Below are 597 nucleotides of genomic sequence, written 5' to 3'. Positions count from 1 at the left end.
TACTGTCTTTCAGAATTTTGTCTTTCACATTTGCTTTAATTAGTCTGAAAATAGTATTTGTGGATGGTGTGAGGTAGAGGTCCAATTTTATATATTTTTTTCCCACATGGGTACCCACATGTCCAGGTATCATTCATCAAATTGTCTGTTTCTCTCTGCTCCCACCCCTACATCAGACATCTGCAACACCTGCTCTGTTATAAATGTGTAGTTTAATTTCTGGGATCTCTTTTCCTTGGTTAATATGTCCCTCTTTGCATCAATACAAAAATGCCACCATTTAAAGGCATAATCACTTTTGTTATTTTGTGAGTCAAAATTTCTCACCTCACTCTACCTCTTCAGATTGCCTTGGCTGTTCATAGCTCTTTTTTCTCAGGCTACATTGAAAACATTCTACCTTTTCACATCCTTTCCACTGACCCTAAACTTGTGATTTCGATTTGAAATATCTTGATTACAAATATATTTTTGACTATATAGATTAATATGGGGAAAAGTACCATATTTATAATATCAAGTCATGCAATCCATAAATATAGTACATTTTCCAGGTTATTTAGTTCTCTAATGGATTTTGGCAATGCTCTGTAAGTT

This window comes from Propithecus coquereli, unplaced genomic scaffold, assembly GCF_000956105.1.
Source record: "Propithecus coquereli isolate 6110/MARCELLA unplaced genomic scaffold, Pcoq_1.0 Scaffold523, whole genome shotgun sequence".
Classification (NCBI taxonomy): Eukaryota; Metazoa; Chordata; class Mammalia; order Primates; family Indriidae; genus Propithecus; species Propithecus coquereli.
This window is presented reverse-complemented; position numbering follows the sequence as displayed.